The following is a 20,196-nucleotide window of genomic DNA, read 5'->3' as shown; positions in this document are numbered from 1 at the left end:
ACCAACTCAATGGACATGAGTTTGAGTAAGCCTGGCGCGCTGCAGTCCATGAGGTCGCAAAGAGTCGGACATGACTGAGCGACTGCACTGAACTGAACTGAGCTACCAGGGAAGCCCAGTTTAAATGTTGAAAGTGAAAATGAAAGTCACTCAGTTGTGTCTGACTCTTTGAGACCGTATGGACTGTAGCCTGTCAGACTCCTCTGTCCATGGAATTCTCCCGGCCAGAATACTGGAGTGCGTAGCCTTTCCTTTCTGCAGGGGATCTTCCCAACCGACGGACTGAACCCACTGCAGGTGGATTCTTTACCATCTGAGCTGCCAGGGAAGCTCACCAGGGATGTTAATCACATCTAAAAAAAAATACTTTCACAGTGACATCTAGACTGGTGTGTGACTGGCTACCATAAACTATTCAAGTTGCCACATGAAGTTGAAAAGCATTTTTCTTCTTTTTTCTCTTCCGCTCCTTTTCTTCATCATCCTCCCACTGCACTAGTACCACAACTCTCCCATCCATCTGATAAACAAATGTCAACCATCTCAGTCAATGTAGGGGTTGGCAAGGATTTGTAATCCAAGAATTTGGGGCCTTCTTAGATTGGAAAATAAATTCAATTACTTGAGATCTAGGTGGTAGGAAAACTTAAAAACTAATAAATCACAGTTCTGTGACATTTTTTTCCTTCTCGTACTCGATTTATTAGGTCCTAAATTGATTATTAGGCTTCCCTGGTGACTCAGTGGTAAAGAATCTGCCTGCCAATTCAGGAGACATGGGTTCAATCCCTGGATCAGGAAGATTCCCTGGAGGAGGAAATGGCAACCCACTTCAGTATTCCTCCCTGGGAAATCCCATGGACAGAGGAGCCTGGTGGGCTATAGTCCAGTGGTTGCAAGAGTCGGACACTACTTAGTGACTAAACAGTAACAACAAATTGATTACTATTGAAGGGAAATAATATTAAGCTATTACTTACTTGGCGAAAGAACACGCTGAAAGCTGCTAATTTCAGCAACCTGAGTCAATGTGTACTGGAGGCAGGTGATTTGGTATTTATCCTTGATCTGCCTGGCAAGCAGACTAAGATATTGCCGATACTTTTTCTTGAAAAAATCAGACAGATCTTGGTAATGGAAAATGAGGTAGGAACCAAAGAAAGAAAAACAGTTTATCAGTGCTGATATGGAAGTTTCTATAAGACGTGAAGGTGAAGAAATCCTGCTAATTTTTGAGTACATGTTCAATGCATCTTGAGCTCACAGAACAAGCATCAGTAGAAAGTTACTTTTGAAAATATTTAATGTGTAGATGGCAATCGAGGTCATGTGAATGACCAGAGGGAGGCCTAGAATAATAAAGAAGTGTTCCAAGAGAACAAGAGGAAGTAAAGGAAGATGATTTAGCACAGCATATGGAGGAGGGATAGTGATGAACAAGAATGACAATGAGATACAGAGGATGAGAACCAGGATAAAGTGGCGTTACGGAGGTCAAGGCAGTAGATAACTTCAAGATGAGAGGAGTGTTCAATAATATCCAACATCAAAAGGAAGTTATAAAAAGACCATGTTTGAAAACATCCTATTGGGTTTGAAAATCAGCTGTGAACAAGTGCCTTTTGCTGGTGTAGCTTAAATAATGATTTAAATCATGTCCTTTTAAAAATTGGAATGTAATGGTTTTACAATGTTTTGTGTTAGTTTCTGCTGTACAGTGAAGTGAATCAACTAGATGTATGAATATATCCCTCTCTCTTGGAACTCTGTCCCACCCCACTCCAGCCTCCCCTCTCTAGGTCATCACAGATCACCAAGTTGAACTCCCTGAGCTTTAGAAGTCACATCTTAATGCTCGTACCTCTGCCTTGTGTGAAGTTCTGTGCTATGCTCTGTAGGTGATGTCTCTTTTAATATTTCCTATTCTCTTTTAATACCGTGAGAGGCAGGTATTATTATCATTGTCCCTATTTTATAGATGTATACACTCAAGTTTAGAAATGCTAACTATCTTTCCCAAGGTCATACAGCTCAGGATTGGGATGTGCTTGTCTAAGGAATCCTGTTTGAATGCTAAGTCTGTGCTCTTCATTCAGCTGCTTCTTGTAGTCCAAGGAGTAAAGGAGGTGGACTAAGGTCTATGGAATGAACGAGAACTGATGAAAAGGGAGAAAGAGATGACAGATTATCATCTTCAAGGATAGTAGTAGGTAGCGGAAGGATGCGCATCTGAGGTCTATTCTGAGATCTGAGAAACTTGTGTGTGTTTGTACCTGGCAAGAAAGGAATCAGGAGAAAAGAGGGCAACCTCCTTGATGGTCCAAAATGATAATAGAATCCAGATGGAGTTCTTCTCTCCTTGGATTGATAGATGGGTGACCACTTAGAATGGTGTTTGACAAGGAAGACAAATGGAGGTACACACAAAATGGAAGTAGGTCTTGAGGATATAAACATCTGAATCTAAGGAAAGGGATTAGAAGAGAATTTAGACCAAGTACATTTCCTTTCAGACAAGTGCTCTCCTCTGAATGATCCAGCCAAAATCACAAAGCCCCTGTCAATACCACCTCTCATTACACCTAGCTTGATGTAGCTTAATACCAAGCAATATGCCCCATTAATCAAATTTAAGGCAGTAAAAGTAGAATCTGGGAGTTGTTATCTGAGTCACTTTTCCCCAGGTAAATAGGAATGTGTTTTTCTATAAATTGCTTTGAGGTGCCCTGAGATTTCTTTAATCGAATTGCGAGAAATGATGGCCAATACTTATTTGATGGGGTCGTGTTGACATGTCTTTTCTTCCATTACATTTTCCCCCAGATAATAAGGCTCCACAGACTTCTGGATTAAAAAAAACACAAGGTTACTATCACAAAAGGAGGAAGTGAAAAAAAGTTTGTTGTTTGCTTCCAATGGTTCAGCAAGTGCTAAAAGTCCTCATGGGGTTGAAAAGTGAAAATTTCAACCTTTTAGTAGGTTCCATCAGACTGGCCATATTTGGGAACAAATCTGTACCATTCTAACCCCTAAACTGCAAATAGTGCTCAGAGAATTCCTGAAATCTACCTAGAATTGCTTACTAACATTTAAACTAGACTCCATTTAGATCTAGAGTCAGTAACATGCCTTGAATAATGTAATTTTATCCAAACTTAAACATGTCTTTGTATCTGGAAGATACACATTCTTCATTCATCCTTGATGAGCACAGAAACATCAAAGCTGTCATCATTCTATTTGTCAAGATTAGTTATTTTTTTATTCCTCTTTAGTTATTAATAATGCATAAGCAGAGAGGTCTTTGGGCTCCTTTTAGATGGTTTCTGTCTTTATTCTTCTTGTTTTCTCAGCACGAAAATGTATCAAAGCTATTTCTCTAATCCATTGTTCTTTGCCCTGAATGCTCCTTGTCAGATGCTTATCTTTGAGGTTTTAAGCCGTTAAAAACCCTCTTTTAATCTCCCTTTATCGAATTGCACTGTATCTGGCTACAGGCTTTCCTAATATCATCGTCTCCTTTTTGTTTACATCCAGATCTGAGCATGCAGATAAAAGATGACTGGGACATAGTGAAGATTTCCTCAGCTGCCCCTGTGAAACATGCATGAGACATTCACCAACTTCTCAAAGATATTTTAGAAGCATGATTTTCCAGTTCTAACCTCCAGGTGGCAAAATCCAATTTTCTGACCCCACATTTATCTTCTACCCCTCCCTATATTTCATAGTCAGGAAGGGTGTGTCTAATATTCACCAAATTCAGCCCATGTCCACCACCTACCTTAGCTGTTGGGTGTCAAAGTATGGTATATGTAGAGCAGGCATGCTATTGCTTTCTTACACCATGACATCCCCTCTAAGACTCTTCTGCCCAGCCAAGATGGACAAGCCAACACTTGCTACCCATATTTCTGTGCTATATACTAATTTTCTAGTTGCTGCTCAATTTTCCCCATACATTGATGTTCATACCAAATCTCAACCATTTCAATGTGTTTCATTCTTTCTATCCTAAGTTTACTCATTTATACTTGAACACTCCATAACCAGTGCTTCTTAAAATTGCTTGCACATTGGAGTCACTTAGGGAACTTAAAAAACATCTCCACTGCGTGGTTCTCCATCCCAGACCAATTAAATTAGAATCTCCAGATGAGGCTCAGACATCAGTATTTTATGTAAAATTCCCCCAGATAATTATACTATGCAGCGAAGTTTTGAAAACTATTGTTACCCCAATAGTTTGCTGTGAGATTTTTGCTCATCTTTATTATTAGGCAGTGTTTGCTTAAAAAAAAAAGTGGGGGGGGCCTTTTTCTTTCTCTGAAGTTCAGTTCAAGTCTCTCAGATGTTTTCTGTAACAGTTGGTGCTGACAGTCTGATTATCAGAGTTAATGCGGTCTCACATCCAATTCTCCCAGGGAGAGAGTTGCGATCCTACGCAGTTACAATCCTCTAATATTCACTTGCAGAAACTCAAAGATTGGGCAAAGTAAGTTAATAACTTTCTTCTAATTGTATGAAGGGAGGAAAATCTCTAGAGAGGTGGGGGCAGCAAATGAGCAGAGGGGCAGTTCATTTATCCTGAAATCAGAAATGTGGAGAAGTAATATTCCCTTTAGTCAATCCATCAAGTCATTGACTAGCTCAAGTTCTGCATATTGGAGACAAATCAACATTTTATCTCTTTGATTAGCAATCGTGCCTTAACAATATGCCATATGCATGAATGGGTTGGGTTCAGTCTTTGCCTACTGCAACTAGAATGCACTTCTTTAGAGAGGATGCTTACCTGCAACTACTGTCAGTGTGGGACCAGATGGCTTCAGGATGAAGTCTTCCCTATGCAAATGATATTCGCCTTGAGCCTTGCTTGGAATATAAATTAAAGCATCACTTCACAGTAAACTATATGTGTTTGGTGATCAATACGGGACTCTAATTTTCTCAAGTTAATGCCTTTTAATGACAGGTTCCCAATGCTAGCTGTAGACAGTTACATGCAAGATTATAAATCATGGTGATGTCTTAGCCCTGAATTATTAATCTTTGCTCCCCCCTGCATTACATAATTGATAATGACTATATTGGCAGTTCCAAGAGGGCTCTGGAGATGGATCTGTTCAGTGGAAGCAAAAGCATTACCACCGTGGAGTGTGGCAAACAGCGCTGAAATGACATGCTGTGTATTCTAATGAGTGGATTCTGTCACCTGCAGTTGTTTCCTTGAGTTTCCCAGCCTTTCCCTTCTCCTAGGAAGGTTAGCTCTGGTCAGAAAGTGATCTAATACAAATAAACATGCTAGCTCTTACCACAAATATTTGTTCCGGGTGCATTTCCAAGTCATTATTTTTTTCCTATTTTAAATTAATTTTGAACAAGTGGACTATAATTGCTTCACAATATCATGTTAGTTTCTGCTGTACAATGAAGTGAATCAGCCATAAGTATACCCATATCTCCTCCCTCCTGAGCTTCCCTCCTTCTCCAGCCTACATCCCCATCCCACCCCCTGCCCCCACCAGGTCATTACACAGCATTGAGCTGTGTTCCTTGTGCTATAGAGCAGCTTCCCACGAGCTAGCTATTTCACACGTGATAGTGCATATATGGGGCTTCCCAGGTGGAGCAGTGGTGAAGAATCTGCCTGCTAATGCAGGAGCTTCAGGAGACTTGGGTTCACTCCCTGGGTTGGGAAGACCCCCCTGGAGGAGGAAAAGGCAACCCATTGCCCTGGAGGAGGAAATAGCAACTCACTCTGGTATTCTTGCTGGGATAATCTCATGGACAGAGGAGCCTGGTGGGCCACAGTCCATGGGGTCGCGAAGTCAGACTCGATTGAAACGGCTGAGCGGAGCACACACATCAAAGTGTACATATGTCAACGCTGCTTTGTCAGTTCATCCCACCCTCTCCTTCCCTCGATCTGTAGTGATGTTGATGAACTTAGAGTTTGTAATACAGAGTGAAGTAAGTCAGAAAGAGAAAACCAAATATCATATATTAATGCATATTATATAACATATATATATATATAATCTAGAAAAACGGTACTGATGAACCTATTTGCAGAGGAGGAAGAGAGACACAGATGTAGATAATGGACATGTGGATTGAAGTCATGTTTCATGATTTTTACTAATGGGCTTCCCTGATAATCGCTCAGTTGGTAAAGAATCCACCTGCAATGCAGGAGACCCCAGATCAATTCCTGGGTCAGGAAGATCCACTGAAGAAGGGATAGGTTACCCACTCAGATATTCTTGGGCTTCCCTTGTGTATCAGCTGGTGAAGAATCTGCTTGTAATGCGAGAGACCTGGGTTCGATCCCTGGGTTGAGAAGATCCCTTGGAGAAGGGAAAGGCTACCCACTCCAGTATTCTGGCCTGGAGAATTCCATGGGCTCTATAGGCCATTGGGTTGCAAAGAGTCAGACACAACTGAGCGACTTTGACTTTCACTAATGAAAAAAAATACATTTCATCTCTCATTGGAGTCCATTGATCAAATAAATCTACCTGAGAGAGAACTAGTGAATTCTTCCCAGCAGATCTGCATTCTTTATGGATTTGCCCAGTTTGGCAGCAAATGGAAAGCAGCAGGAAGGGTACACAGACAATTTAAGGCAGGAGAGATGCCCAGAAGCCCACCACAATGACTAAATTGTCTAAAATGTGTGTCTGTCTTGGAATGGGGATTTTATTCATTGACAAAGAAACTCTTCCCCCTGTGAGTCTGGCTGATTTCCTTTGACAAAGGGGATGAATGAAAATTATTTGACAGTTTGACTTAGGCCAAAAGTCTGGTCTAGAGGGAGCAATCTACTTGTGTGTGACTACTCTGTGAAATATACCCACAATATATTTTTCTCCATCCGGTTGGACTATTCCCTAAGTGGCAACTGGCTTTTCATATTTTTGCTATAAATGCAAGCAAGTTGTTAACACCTCCACTGACCATTTTTGTTTACAGCATTTCCTTCCATTTTACACATTCAGTGGGGGGCGAGGGGCTCCCTTTCCACACCACGCAGATGGGTACCTGCCTAGGGAAAGTGCATGGCATTTAAAACAGGCCACTTTTATTGGGCCAGAAGGGAAGCTCTCTCTAATAATAACCAACCACATGGCCCTTTCCCCTTGTCGTTTCCTTGTTAATTCAGCAAAACACATGCCAGATAATCTACTCAGAGTGAATTTTAACCCTTGTCTCAGGAGCCCATTTGACAATTGGATGCTGTAAAACCATCTCTGCTGCCTTCCTCCTTTCTCTGTTGCTCTCATGCCCTTTCATTAGGCCACCCATCATGATGCAGTCGTGTCACGGCTGGAGTCTAGAAGACCTTACGCTTTGCTTTTGTGTTAATACAGTCACCTTATGCTGCTACGTCTTCTTCCTGTGTTTGGGCAGTGGTGACAATAATTCACGCCCTGACCTATTGTTCACATATGAAAGTTCTTTGAAAAGTGTAAAATGGGATGTGAATCTATAGAGTCAGTAATATTGTTGAAGGCTATATGGTCCAGAGAAATAGACAGAGGTGGGTAAGCAGACAGCATCCTTGGGTTTTCTTAACAAGGGTCATTAAACCAAGAACATGAAACCTTACTTGCCTTTGTGTCTCCCTTCTCTAACTCATTTTAAGTGTTTTGCTTTATCACACAGTTGATAACTTATTGTGTTCTTTCTTGTTCCCTGATTGTCAATATATACTGCCCCAAATGACATACTATTATCATCTGTTGTTTTGAAATTTAAATTGTTTCATGTATGTTTAAATTATTTTCTCAACCATGTGGCACCTTCCCACACTGTTTAAATAGCACAGTGTAACATAGTCTGTCCTTGAGAGAGCCCAACAAAATGAAACATCCCGTGTATTTTTAGTTTCCCTTTGTGTAAAGGTGGGCATAAAGTTTATTATATGCTTTTCTAGTTAAGCCTCAGAGAAAGAATAGATATGCTGATGTAGTAAGAATTAACCACATCCCACATGAGAGTAGCCTGGGCAAATCCCACTGGCGCAATTAGTATCTGCTAAAGAATGCACATTTTGTAATTTCTGACAAAGAAAATAAATGGTGTTTGAGTCGGAATCTTTGGTCTGATATCTTCAGAAAGAATATGCATTGCCTTTTTAGACAGAATTTCCTATTTGAACTAATCTGTATTTGTACCACTAAGTTTTTTTTCTACTTAAATAAATATTAAGGAGTTAATGCTCCTCATTTTAATGAATATGTCAATCTTCTAATGTTCATGCATGCCATATATTGGGATAGATTTAAGCTGTGGTGAGATCATGGTTAAATCACTTCCAGTTGTATAATCAACTTATGGAAAGAAGATTGACTTGAGGTTACTTGGGGAAAGATATCCCTTCATTTTGTAGATGAATTGGAACACTTAGGCTAATAACATAATGGTAAAAACTAATTTGACACCAACTATTAGAGAATGGCTTTAATTCCATAGCTTTAAAATGCCCCTGTTCTATGTATATGAGAAGCTTGCATTTTCTCTAATATACTATTTTTATTTTTAAGTATATTCTGGTTAATAATATGTTCCTCAACTTGATGGATACTATGGTCTTTCCAGTTTTCAACATTTCTCTTCAAAAAGAGTTTTAAAAAATTTTCCTTCAGGGACTTCCTGGCAGTCCAGTGATTAAGGCTTTGCCTTCCAATGCAAAGGATGCAGGTTCAATTCCTGGTCAGGGAGTTAAGATCCCACATGCCTTGTGGCCAAAGAACCAAAACATAAAATGGAAGCAGTATTCTAATAAATTCAGTGAAGGCTTTAAAAATGTTCCACATCCAAAAATTTTTTACTTCTAAATAAAAATGAATTCAGAAGGCAACTTCTCAAACTGAGAGGGAAGTTCGCAATTTAACTTTGTGATAATAAGTCCTGCCTGTTTACCAGGTTTTGCCACCCACCTTGCTCCATTGCTAGAGCCAGCTCCTTTCTGGTCTTGTACTACTACCTGGCCAGCCCCATGCTGCTAGTCTAACTCTGACTTGTTCTCTGTTCAGATTTGTAGATGTTTCCTTCATCGTCAAGATTCCGTTCTGTCTTCTTTCTCCCTTCCCTTGCATCTTCCTTTCTTCCTTCCTTCTTTCAAGTATTAAGAAAAGTGTCTTCAGTCTACATTTGGCTGCTTTACTATTTATCCAGTTCCCTTTATTCTGCAGCCACAAAGGAAGCATCTTCAGCTCACAAATACTTTTCAAGTTCATATCCACCTCCACTGCCGCCTTCATGATAAGCAGCCTCATCACTGTTTGTCAATAAAATGCCTTTGCAGAATTTAATAATTATTTAATAATTTAATAATAATTTAACTTAATAATCAATTAGAACTGCAGGGCTAAGTCCAAACTAACAACATTCCTCTGATCCACCCCTCCTTACTTATAATGGTCTTCCACAAGCCATCTCTTTCAAAGTTATCCTCCTATTTCCTTTTTATGATTCTATGATGATGTTGTTTCTACTGATATTCAGGTTTTATCTTATTTATCTTGTTGTACCTGGCTGATGTGTTATACCTTGATTATATTTCTTTTCCACATTTCCCAATGGAATTATACCCTTTCCATTATGAGTGAGTCCTGTCCTTTTAAAATTGGTCTGTTGAAATCCCAACCTCTCACTCTCGATTGTAACCATATTTGGAGAAAAGATGTTTAAAGAGGTGACTGGGTGAAAATGGAGCTGTCAGGATAGGACCCTAATATAATATGACTGGTGTCCTTATAAGAAAAGAGACAGAGTTGAACAGAGAGATGACCTTGGGAAGAGGCAGCAAGAAGGCAGCCTGTCTGCAAGCTGAAGACAGAGGCCTCTGGAGAAACCAGCCTGCCAACAACCTTATCTTGGACTTCAGCTTCCATAATGCTCAGGCAGTACATTTCTTTGCAGCCATCCAAACGTTGATGCATTGTCATGCCAGCCCTAGCAAACCGATATGCTCTCTATGAACCTCAGAACATCTTCGTTATAGCAACTGTTCTACAATTTTCCAGGAAACCTCTCATATAACACTTTCTCTTTCTCCCTGTTGTGCTCAGTCACTCAGAAGTGTCCTGCTTTTCCGGCAAGAGCGCTGTAGTGGGTTGCCATTTCCTCCTTGGGGGAATCTTCCCAGCCCCGGGATTGAACCCGCCTCTCCTGCATAAGCCCCTGTTGGACTTATGCTAAAGCCTGACACACAGTCCTCCTGTGACTTCACCCCATCCTTGTCTGCATCCCCTTTACTGAGTTCAATGTCTACCTTTGTCATCACTTACTGTCTTGTTTTGACAGCACACACACCAGCATTTTCATGAAAAACGTAGGAAGGGAGATATTGTTTCAAACTTGAATACCTGAAAGTGTTTTATTCTGCTCCCTTACTTAATTGACAAGTTGGCAGCATTTATAATTGCAGTTTGAAAACCATCTACCCTCAGAATTTTGAAGGAATTGCTTTATCATCTTTTAGATATGAGGGTTGTTGCTGAGAAGTTCAATGTCTTTATACTTTTTGACGCTTTTTTTAATCCTGATTTATTTCTTTTTTTCAAAGGTCTTTGGATTTTCTTTCTTCTCTTGCTTTCTGAATTTGCATGCTGAATTTCCTGCACTTTAGGAAATTTATCATTTATTATACTGGGACTTAAACTATTTTAGTCTGGAAAATAATATCATTATCTTCTGGAAAATTTTCTTGAATCATTGTACCCCAGATTTAGTTCCTTGGAAAACAGACTATGAGAGAGCGATTAACATGCAAGAAGCGTGGATCTTCTGCAATGATCCTCTACTTTTCCATATATGTGGATAGGTCTTTAGGATCAGTGGGCCTCACTGTAGTAATACTGGCTAGAGACCCAGCTATGCTTTTTTTTTTCCTTGAGGTTATAAGTCTTTTTTGGATATGTTGGATTTTTCCAGAGATGATTACTCCAAACTCCTACCTCTTTTGGCCAAAACAGGAATTCTTGCAGCAAAGCGGAATTAGGTAGGTTTGAGAGGTATTATCAAACAGTAACTTTCAAGCCGAATGTCTCTTCCTCACCTTTTCTGTGTACCAGATGTGCTAAAATATGGGCAATCTCTGACTCTGTTCCTCCACAAAATAAACCCCCAGTTCTGGGAAGGGACCAAGTATTTAAATATTCCCCACAAGGATATTCAGGTGGTCTTAGCTTTCAGTCTCAGGCCTCAAGGCGGTAGCCTTCCTTAAAATATATTAGTTTGGCCAAAAAGTTAATTAGGATTCCTCATGTGCTGTTACAGAAAAACCTGAATAAACTTTTTGGCCAACCCTAGAATCTTCCCAGGTGGCATTAGTGGTAAAGAAGCTGCCTTCCAATGCAGAGGATGTCAGAGACGTGGGTGTGATCCCTGGGTCAGAAAGATCCCCTGGAGGAGGGCGTGACAATCCATTCCAGTATTCTTGCCTAGAGAATCCATGGACAGAGGAGCCTGGTGGGCTAAGGTCCATAGGGTCACAATGAGTCAGACCCAACTGAAGCGACTAAGCACGCACACAATATCTCAATATACAAGCCTTTAGAAACCTCGGTTGCATGATTCACGTGTTGATATCTCTTTATCCCCTGATGGCTCCATCCCCCGTTCTTTGTGTTGTGGGTTTGTCTTTACTCTCATTCGAATAGGATTTCTGGAAAGAGCAAAGAAAAAGCCCTCAGGTATTTAATCCTCCACTTTTAACCAGAGGTTCTCACTTTATACTAGAAATGTAAAATTCTACAGAAGCCAGTGGAGGGAGAGATTATTCTTGGCTGTGGGGTGTGAGTAGGTCAAGAAGCTTTATGCAATAATAAAGATACTTCCTTTCAGAGTCTATAAAAGACTGGGCATATGGCTTTTTATTATCAATACAGTCTGTCTAATCTGTAACAGCACTGAAAATGTTGTTGAATTTCTTCTGGCAAGATTGATTATTGATTTTCGTGGTACTGTCTGGAGAAGGCTATTTTTTGTTGTAGATTCCTTCTCATGCAATTAAAAAAATACAAAAAGGAGGAAAAGAAAATATATAGTGACCAGGCTTAGATTAGGCTTTCTTTCCATCTCCATTTTCTCTATCCCAAGCAGAATTAAAGTCTTGAGGAGGAAAGGTGCTTAACAAATAGGACTTGTTCGTATCATTGATGCTATCATTAATCTAATAGGGCTGCTCAAAGTTCTGTGGCTGATCCATTTAATAATGTCAAAATAACCTTGTTAAAGAAAAATGCTTAACTTGACCTTCAAAACCTTTGCCCTTTTCTTTCTTATTTTGAAATTTGCCTCTTAAGACAAAGTAAATAAAAATTATCCTTAAAAACTACCCCCCGCTTATTTACTCATTCTATGATTTGGAGACAGTCTTTAAGATAGCTACTCCAGTGGCATGAGATATCCGAAAATGCAACTGTCTTACAGTTTTAATTACATATTATTACAAAAACTTAGAAGTTTTATTTTGGTGACATTATTTTATTTAGGAGGAGGTGGACCTGTCACTGTCTGATTGTCTTCTCAATGCTTTTAGGTGTCTTGTTTCTTTTTTTAAACTGGAATATGGCAATTTAATAATTATGAATATGGTTTAGTCATTTGATGTCAGTATCTATAGAAAGAAGTAACATGTTTTTTGACAACCAAGCAAACTCTGGGAGTTGGTGATGGACAGGGAAGCCTGGCGTGCAGCAGTCCATGAGGTTGCGGAGTCGGACACGACTGAGCGGCTGAACTGAACTGAAGACTTTTCCTGAAAACTCGAGGGGATGAAACATGAGGGGATAAAAGATGCAGCTTGGCTTCTACCCCTAATATTCCACTGAACTTGCCCCTTCAAAGATCAACGACGATCTTCTAGTTGCCAAATCTAAAGGCTGTTTCTTAGCTTTTGTTATCCCTGAAATATTTGACTAAATGATTGCGAGAGCTCTTCTTGAAAATTTTTACTCTCATCATATCAGGTTTTTCTGGATCCCCGTTAATCAACTCACCATTCCTGTGTGTGCATTTGTGTGTGTGTGTGTGTGTGTGTGTTTGCTCCCCATTCTCTTTATCCACTCTAGGCAAGTGCAGAAACTATGCCCTATTCATCGTAGCCTGGTGTTTAGTGGCAGTTCAACTAATATTGTTGTTTAGTTGCTAAGTTGTGTCCTATTCTTTGCAACCCCATGGACTGTAGCCTGCTGGGCTCTTCTCTCCAAGTGTTTTCCCAGGAAGGACTACTAGAGTGAATTCCCCATTTCCTTCTCCAGGGGATCTTTCCAACTCAGGGATCGAGCCCACATCTCCTGCATTGCAGGTGGATTCTTCACCACTGAGTCACCAATATTAAATTCAATAATTTAAAAAATCATGATAATGGATAATAGATCTATGAAGATGAAAGAAATAAAGAGATGAATAACCACTTCTTTGATTAAACAAAGCTATATATTTTGACCCTATTGCTAACCTTATTTCCACGTTTCTCCTATTTTTTAGAGACAACTCACCAACACAAATTTTCCATCACATTGCACATCACGAAGTGTATCCACATTTCAGATGTTCATACATATAAGAGAGTGTCATTATCTTCTTCCCTTCAAATCAAGTGCCCTTCAGTGTTTTCCTGTTACCATGTACTTGTCATTCAGGGCTTGACACCTCATTCATCTTTGACATGTCATCTTGGATGACTTCTACGCTAATAGGGGACTGAATTCTTCCTCTGTTTTCTTACCTCCAAAATTTGACATCAATATTATCACTACTGTGACCCATCATCCCTCCATTTTTTTCTTTTCCTAAAAGTTTGTTCAGCAGTTTTCCAGGGCGTGTGCAATAAATGAAATAACCAACCCATTAAGCCGTCAATCACTCAGTTAATGAATATTTATCAAGAGCACCATCTCCGTAACCCCAGGGAGGTAGTCACTGAGGTGGGGATCAACTTAGCCACAGTCATAGAATGATTTCTTTCTCCATCTCAGAAACCATCCATCAGGCCATTTTTATACAGAGTGACATTTTAAGAAGATTCTGAGGGGCTTCTCTGGTAGCTCGGGGGTAAAGAATCCACCAGTCAACACAGGAGACACAGGTTCGATCCTTGGTCCGGGAAGATCCCTCATGCTGTGGAGCAGCAAAGCCCATCTACCACAGCTACTCAGCCTGTGTTCTAGAGCTGGGGGCCACAACTACTTCAGCCAGAGTGCCCTAGAGAACGTGCTCCAAAACAACAAAAGTCCTTGCAGTGAGAAGACCCAGCACCGCAACGAGAAAGTAGTCCCAGTGTGCCACAAGTAGCAAATAGCCCTTGTGCAGCAACGAAGACCCAGCATGGCCAAATAAACAAGATTCGGAGGTGAAATGTCTCCTACCCTCTGGTTCAGCCTAACTCCTCCCCTTACCTCCTACTCTTCTGCACACATCAGCCCTTCCGGATAGAGGGATAAGGTGATACCACCGTGTGTGCCTCGGGTCTAGAGTTTCCCACCTCTGAGCTTTCATATTTGTTGCAATTTCTCTGCCTGTAGGAAAGGTGTCTCAGCTACTTTAAATATCCCTCTAAACATGGAGGAAATCCACTTCCTCCATGGAATCTCAGCCAATCATGCCAGGGCTTAGTGGTTTCCTTGTGAGTGATACCCTTTTGAGTATCTCAGTGGTACCCTTTCGAGTACCTACCTTACATAGGGATCACACGGCTGGCTTGTCTGCCGTTTGGGTTTCAGTCCAAATATTGCTTCCTCAGGGAGGCCTCCCCAAATGAATCTAAGGCAAGTCCTCTCTCAGTATCTTTTGATCCCTGTATCTTGCTTATTTCATGGTACTCACTACCCTGACACTTTCTTGTTCACGTATTTTTACTGAATCTGTCTCCTCAAGCTTGCAGTTCCCATCAGGGAGGGCAACTTGTCTCAGTCACTCTCACATGCTCAACACACACTGGTACTTACACATATTTGCTGAATAAACAAATGAATCATAGTGTTTAAGGGGACATAAACATATGTTTAATATGTCCGTAAGTGCCATTCTCATCACTTTATGTATATTTGGTAATTTAACACTTACTGAACCTTATGACGTATATTGTACTATCTGTGTGTGCATGCTAAGTTGCTTCAGGAGTGTCTGACTCTTTGCAGCTCTATGGATTGTGGCCCACCAGGCTCATCTGTTCATGGGATTCTCCAGGCAAGAATACCAGAGTGGGTTGCCATTTCCTTCTCCAGGGGATCTTCCCAACTCAGGGATCAAACCCACATCTCTTGCATCTCCTGCATTGGCAGGCAGATTCTTTACTGCTCAGACCACCTGGGAAGCCCATATTGTGCATCGTTTAACTAAGGCACAAGGCCAAGATCACCCAATACTAAATAACAGAGTGGAGTGTCTTATTTTAGAGTGCATAAGCTACATTTATTTTTATTTATGTCAAAACCCCGCAATAAGAGGTGAAAGAATGATATATAATTTCTCTTGAACTGTAGAGCAAGTTTCTTGAATATAGGCAAGGAAATCTCATAATTCTTTTTGTCTCCCATAGTATCTAGAATTATCTTATCCGAAGCGCACAAGATTTAGCAATAAGTGTGATGTCACAAAAATGAAATCTAGTTTAAAAATGAAACACCCTTCAGAGCTGTCCATGTGGGATATAACTGCATTCAGAAATGGGGGGAAAAAACTCTTCAAATTCGAGAAGGAACAACCAAGAAAGGAGTGGAATCAGATACTCCCTTTTTTCCTAATGGGTTCTTTCCCTCTCTCCAAAGAGGGTAATCACACAGGCATCATTAGGAATTACAACAGAAGAGATGTTAATGTCTTACATCTTTTCATAAAACTAGAAACTATTTAGCTATCACTAACCTTGAAGTACTTAGGTCCTGGAAAGTGGAGAGTAAGTGATGGTTTATGCTAGTGTTATGACATCTTTTCCAGCGATATCATAAGATCAGCTTTCTTAGACTCTTTAGTTGTTTCCGTTTACATCCCCAACCAGGAAGAACTGTAACTCTGATGAACGACTTTCTTTACCAGACCAGACACCTCATTTACTGCCTTGAAAAATTTGGATTATCATCTTAGCATCCAAACTGTCCCTAGAGGCAAAAAAAAAAAAAAAAAAAACCCAAAAAAACCCAGCAACGCACCAAATCAAAGCTATTCTGAACTGTGATTGTAACATGTTAGAAAAACTAGTCTGCATTGACTTATGCAGTTTGACCTGATGGTGTTATACAAAGTTTCCCCATTTTCAAACAATCAAATCAATATTTCAAGATGCGTGAACTTGGGGCTTAATATAAATTCAGCAATTCAACTGAAAATCTGTCTGTATACTCAAAAATAACAAATCAATGAATTTTGACCGTAACTTTGAAATTGATTTTTTAGCTAATATCACTATAAACTTATTATAAGTTGCGTGAATCGAAGGGTGGCATTTGTTTCTATGAATTCCACCTGTGCAATCAGATAGATTTTTGTCTCATATTAAGCTGTTATTATATCGTCTCTGTAAAGTCATCCTATATGTGATATCTATTGATGCTTCAAACGGGAAAACCAGAAGTCTAAGCTGTGGTTGGCGTGTTCTGTTGCTAAAAGTGGAGATGTGATGCAGACGCCAAGGTATGATATTTGCCCCGTGGTCTTTCTTCACTGTTGCAGCATCTTTGTTTTTCTTCTTGTACTACTTGATGGTAGCCCAGTTTGTTTCATCAAAGCCCCTAAGTCATGTTGCAAACACTTTCTGCCAGAGAATCCATTCTTTTTTTTTTCCTGCCCATGCTCTGGAAGCCCATATCAATAAGATGTTGTTATAGAGCTGTCATTTTTGTCCTACAACAAATCTCACTGTAGCAGATTGTCCTGTGGCTGCAGATGCTATTAATGTTTTCTCTGCTCTGTCAATTGATTTCAAGGCTGCCTCCCTATCATGTCGTGCGCTCCTTCAGAAGGTACATAAGCCAGACTGAAGGGAAGGATCATAAAAGTGTCTGACAACCTCACATCATCTTCACACAACCTGTCATTGCTGGATAAATTCTTCCCAGGTGGATCTTTGTGTAATAGTCTCCTCAGCTCTCCAGTCAACTTTCCTCTTTCCCACAATGGTAAGGCTCTTAACTGAGCTAGAGAAACCATCTGGATATTTTGTGGTCTCAAGGGCCATCATACTCACTTTCAAAATAAGAATAAAATGGTCAAGTAGGCATTATTTCTCTTTTAACTCCTAAGTCATAACTGACATACCAATGGATTCCATTGAAATGTTTACACTTTCATTTAAGGAAAGCTGTCCATGGCTTCCCCTGCTGATTGGTCTCCAAGTGCGTGGCGATTTGCACATCACCCATCATTCAATGTGGGACTGCTTCCATCTCCTATCCTTCACTCTTTTGGTCCTTGCCAAAATGTCCTAGAAATTGGTCCTACCCAAAACATCCATGAGCATATTTGGTCCATGCCAAATGGATTTGGACAGGACCAAATGTCTACATTTGGTGTAGACCAAACGTCTTACAGATGTTTTAGACAGGACCAGATGTCTATAAAACCTTGCACATCGTTCCAATTCAGACAATGGCTGGGTAAGGACCATGACAGAGGAGCCATGAGAATGGGTGGCATTGTCCCCCCAAAGTGAGCTGAGTGAGAATATCAGTGTATAAGCGTGGGTCAAAAGTACACATGCAATTTTTCCATATCACACTTGTTCTTCAAAATGGGATCATTTGGGTTTTTGTTGTTGTTGTTGTTCTTTTGATACTTTCTGTTTGCTCATCTTCTGTGATTCCTCTCTTTCCCCATCATGGGGAGTTTTCTGATACTGAAAACCTTGTTCATCAGTCCTGTGGGTTTCTGTGACATTCATCGAAGTGAAGTGTTCTCTCAACTGGAATGCAACTGTTTCCATTAAGGGCTCAAACAAACCCTGCATATGACTTGATCTCCCAGGACACACACAACTCATTCACTTCCAAAGATCTCCTTGTAGCCTTTGGATAAATGAAAACCATGCAGTGGGAGTCCTAGGGACCTGTCTTCAACATATCTTGACAACAAAACATCAAGGACAAGTCAAGGACTTGTATTTGCAATGCAAGCATATCATGATAGACAACGCACATGTCTGGTAAAACGTCTTAACTTAAACCAGATTTGGTTTCAAAAATTTTTGAGGGAGAAAGGAAACTACTTCTCATTTGAAGTGTTTCATAGGAGACTGCTTCCTTCTCTTTTTCTGACCTCTTCATGTTCATTATCTTATCATGTTGACAAAAAGTAGATGGTGGCATTCCTTTATTTACATAAAAATAGCTTTCTTTTAATGAGAAAAAAAAAAAGGAACAAGAAGGAAACTAATAGTAGAAGTCACAATCTAGAAACAGACCTGGGTGAATATCAAGATGAAACACTGATCCTGTAGAGAAAGAAAAATAATTTCCCTTCTACTCTTCCAGGTTCTTGTTCAAGACACTCCCTGTATTAAAAGAGAAATTAACAGAAGGACACAAGATTTAATTTAATTTTATATATACAAGTGACCAAAGCTATCGGCTTTTATACCTTTTAGATAAAGAAATAATAAATTTGCAAAGCATTGTAAAGTTAGTAAAGAAGTAACAAGGTTTGTTCAAACAACCTTCCAGGCTTTGAGTTCTGTCTTTGGTGATAAGATATATTTCTACTTCCCAGTACAAGGAGGGTACTTTTCACCTGGGGGTTTATTTCCTGTCTTCAGGGGGACAAAGAAGGGTAGAATGTTTTCTTTGCACTGGCTATTCCTTAAATAACTTAAATAATTAATATGCTAATATGGCACATTTTGGAGTAACCTGCTCTCAGTCCCAGTAAAAAAAAAAAAAAGTAAAAAAAAAAAATCAAAGTAAATTCATCATAAAGGTACAGATCCAGTATATATAGCAGATGGCCAATGTTCTTCCTTCCCTAGGGCCAAATGTACCACATTCCTGTTCCTACAAACATTTCTGTTACCTTGACACTTTCATAAAAACCAACCCCCCCCCCCCAAAAAAAAGCATCTCTCTTTTCAAGCACCAAAGACAAAATGTTTTGGAGGAAAATAAAATTTTGCAAAGGATGCTGAGTGGCCATAGAGGACGAAGGCTGTCGTTACTGTCTGCTTTATTCTTATAGCATTGCCTCAATCCTTCCACTAATGTTTCTGAACACAGTGGGGCACAGTGTAGACACCTGAAGAAGCAGTGATAGGAAGGTGGTGTGGGTGGGAGGTGGACTCAGGAGACGTCCCCTGCCCGGAGACCATGGGTAGGAGAGGAAGAGGAGGACAGCACTCAGGGTATGATTGGGTGGAAGCCTCTTCAGCTCTTTGCTCTTCTTGGCGATGCTGCCATCACACAGGCAGGTCTATAGCAGGGCAGATGGAGGTGTCAAGGGAGAAAGACCACTCAGACCCAAAGGGAAAATGGCTTGCCACATGTCCAATATGAATGTAATGGGGCATCATATGTACAATGGAATATTACTCAGCCATAAAAAAGAATGAAATACTGCCATTTGCAGCCACTTGGATGAATCTAGAGATTGTCATACTGAGTGAGGTCAGACAGAGAAGGACAAATACCATGTGATATCGCTTGTATGTGGAATCTAAAAAATATGGCACAAATGAATTATTTACAAAACAGTCAGAGATGTAGAAAACAAACGTATGTTTACTAAGGGTAAAAGGGGAGGGGAGAGATAAATTGGGGGTTGGGGATTGATGTATATTCATTACTACATAGAAATAGATAGCTAACAAAATCCTACTGTATAGGAACTCTACTCAATTCTCTATAATGGCCTAAATGGGAAAAGAATCTTAAAAAGAGCATATATATGTGCGTGTGTGTGTGTGTGTGTGTGTGTGTGTGTGTGTGTGTATAACTGATTCACTTTGCTGTACAACAGAAACTAACACAATATTGTAAATCAACTATACTCTAATAAAAATTAATTTATAAAAGGAAATGGGGCATCTATGATATTCTGGGGCTTGAGGTTGTTATGAACCTGCAATGAGAGAACTGCTGTCTCATTAGCAGTCATTGATAATGCCCACATTCGGTGGGCCCATCGGACCTAAATGAATAAGCTCTCATGAAGGGCATGGAGAGATATGGGGATTAGAATAAACCCATCGATGTGCCA

The sequence above is a fragment of the Odocoileus virginianus genome, chromosome 32 (genome assembly GCF_023699985.2).
Source record: "Odocoileus virginianus isolate 20LAN1187 ecotype Illinois chromosome 32, Ovbor_1.2, whole genome shotgun sequence".
Lineage (NCBI taxonomy): Eukaryota > Metazoa > Chordata > Mammalia > Artiodactyla > Cervidae > Odocoileus > Odocoileus virginianus.
Note: the sequence above shows the minus strand (reverse complement) of the source record.